At 38.6% G+C, this 2,985-nt stretch overlaps 1 long non-coding RNA gene across 1 annotated transcript in view; it reads left to right on the top strand.

Moving 5' to 3' along the window:
* Nucleotides 1–2,753, top strand: part of LOC116695500 (uncharacterized) — a 12,210-nt gene extending 9,457 nt beyond the window's left edge. Inside the window, exon 3 of the long non-coding RNA XR_004333475.1 lies at nt 2,669–2,753. This is a non-coding gene — a long non-coding RNA (uncharacterized LOC116695500). The remainder of the gene's footprint in view (nt 1–2,668) is intronic.
* Nucleotides 2,754–2,985: the final 232 nt, after the last annotated feature.

The following is a 2,985-nucleotide window of genomic DNA, read 5'->3' as shown; positions in this document are numbered from 1 at the left end:
TACAGGAGGTGAAGTGGCATGTCTCCAGCTACCAGTCCACGCTCTGTACGGAGACTTTAACCGGAGACCCTCCGGTTCCCAACCCAACTCTCTACGGACTGAGCTAACTAACAGCTGCTAACATTACAAAAACTGCATGTTGCACTCTCCACTTTTCATGTTTCAGTTCTACCTGCATACAATAGACAATGTGAAATCTTTTGCTTTTTGTCATTCAGTTCCCTTTTACTTTTAACCACCCTGTAGTTTAGGCTTGAGGGTTGAATGTGAGCATTTTTGGCAACAAACTGTGTGAAAGTGAATCTTTGTTGAATGTACAATAGACAGAATTGCAAAAGTAAAACCTTTCCATGTATTAGCAACAGGAAAATGCAGTCAGTGATCAACATATATTCTAACCTACATGGCTTTTGGTTAAAATTTGTAAAATACATAAAGAAAATACACAAATAGAGTGAAAAAAAAATCTAAATATGTTATAGTAATGGTTTCATGTAGGGTTTGATTAGCCTAGAACTTCATTCGTTTCTGAGAGATATCCAACACAGTGTCATAACATGTTTACATGTAGTGTAACAAATTATAAAACTCATTATAGAACCAGACATCGGATAAACATACTGTACCTGGACATATTGGTGCCTGATTTCTGTAACCGATTCACTATTCCTTTCAAAATATTCAAGGTTTTGAACATTATGTCTTCAATTGTGCCGGGTTGTGTTCAAGCATTTGTAAATAAGTTTGGTACTGGACAAGCTTGTATGTAAAGGATAAATAATTATTTTATTAAATTAAAATTAAATTTTTAATTTTTAATTATTACATTTTAGAAATGAGTTAATTGACGGTATATATTTGTAGAAACAACATGACTTAATGCTGTGGCCTGAACAGACCGATGTTGGGCTAAATGTGTTACGGTTTTTGAAAATTGTAAAAAGAAAAAGTAAGTGGAGAGTCATCACTGTTGTCTTATCGAACTACAAAAACACACGTTCCACCAACAGTTTCTTTTTTCTTACAAACGGTCTTGGGCCCAGACAACTGTTTGCAGAGAGCACAACAAGACGACAATGGCAAATGTCATATTAATATAGATCATAGTGCTTGTCATTTTTTAACCATGAATGTTATCTTTCCCTAGCCTTGGGGCAGCGGTGGCTCAGTGAATAGGGACTTGGCTTGGGAACCGGAGTTATCTGTTTGGTACCAAACCCTAGTAACAAGTGGCACATAACGTGAAGAAACATGGCATTTTATTTTATTTGTCCAATGGGGCAAAGTCAATTTCTTTTCCACTTTCCCTACAAAATAAACTCCACTTGTCCTGGACAAGCCTTAATGTCAAGCCCTGTCACATATTTAAGGATTGTAAAAAAATAAAAAAAAAGATTATTTTCCAATTCATGGCACATATTTATTTTCTCTTTAATGCATTCTGCAGAGAAGGGAGACTGGCAATGGTCACAGTTTGGAATGAAAGGGAGAAAAAAAGACGTTGGATATCGTTCATATACTATGTATAATATAATATATGGTAATATAATTTATGGTTAATGTCTTTTTTATGTCTTTTTATTGACAAATGTCTAATTATTATTACTGTTATTTTTGTTATCATTATACTGTCCAATTTTCTTGCTAAAACTGATGCTGGAAATTTCAATTTCCTTGTGGGAGTCATCCCAAGAGGATTAATAAAGAGGAGTCTAAGTCTGTATTTTTTTTAATTTTTTTTAATTTTTTTTTTAAGGTTAAGGTGTTGTAGGAATGCCTTGCTTAAGCTGCAAATTGCTCCGTGAAACCCTGATGTCTATAAGGTCTTTCTTCTTTCTGTATTTAGCTATTTTCGTTTATATTATTTGTTGCGTTCATTTTCTATTGATGTATTCCCTTGCAATGCATGGATTACTTGCTGCTGTTACAATAGAATTTACCGATTTGGGCTGAACGAAATACTATCTATCTACTGTATCTGTTGTAGTAGAATTCTTGCAGGCGCATGTAGCTCGACACGGTTATTGGTCCCTCGAATCATTCTCCCTGGAATCAATTAGGAAGGGAAGGTTTCATGGACAGAATGAAGAGGGGGAACAACAACTTTCAATGTACATGTGGGCACGTGAGAATTGTGCTGAGACAGATGATAAGAAATGTGTACCCTGCCAAGGGCAACATTTGTTTGTTTGGCCCTTGTGTCTTTGTGCTCGCTGTATGCTCTCTGAAAGCTCCCATCAAGTGCAGTGCACAGAGACCTATAAGCCAGCCTGTCCTCTCATGCTGGAGTTCTTCTCCAGCATAAGAAGAGTCCCATCCAGCCTCAAATCCAGCCTACTGTGGACACAGAGCTGCTCCATAGGGGAGATTGGTTCCATCCATACCAGCACCTGCACAACATTACAATGTAACTGGAATTGTGAGCATGTTAGCATGCTGGCATTACCGTTTGCCTTTGGTGTTTGTTATTGGTGCAAAAAGTCTCCTTTAGCATCATATATAGACGCTCTGGGTTGGACTCTTGGTGTCACTATTTAGAGCTCTCTGGACTCACATCAAGTCCTTTGGCGTCATATTTAGACGCATTGGTCTGGACTTATGCCGTCACCGGGTTGGGACATCCGTTTCACTGACAATCGGCACAAGAACGAGGCAGATGGGTGGGTAGAAGATGGTGGGTGGGGTTACAAAATGTACGTTTCAGTGAAATGCGGGACAAGAACAGGACACAAGCTCTGGTCTCCTGGGTGGAAGTCCTGTGTTGCTGACCCATCCGTCTCTCATGGAGCTCAGCGCAAATTCTTTCAGGAAGACATCTAAATAACTTCACTCACCGCTTTCTCTTCCTAAAACTATTCAGCTGTTAAGAGGCGTTCCCTTTTCAGTAAGCCAACCAGAATTGGCCACAAAATTCATGATCCAATCACAGCACAACATCCTGCTTTTAATGTCCTCTCTCCTTGCTATCAGCTGTCTTTTCAGGCA

The sequence above is a fragment of the Etheostoma spectabile genome, chromosome 9 (genome assembly GCF_008692095.1).
Source record: "Etheostoma spectabile isolate EspeVRDwgs_2016 chromosome 9, UIUC_Espe_1.0, whole genome shotgun sequence".
Classification (NCBI taxonomy): domain Eukaryota; kingdom Metazoa; phylum Chordata; class Actinopteri; order Perciformes; family Percidae; genus Etheostoma; species Etheostoma spectabile.
The sequence above is the reverse complement of the archived record's forward strand: the minus strand, read 5'-3'. Positions and strand labels throughout refer to the sequence as shown.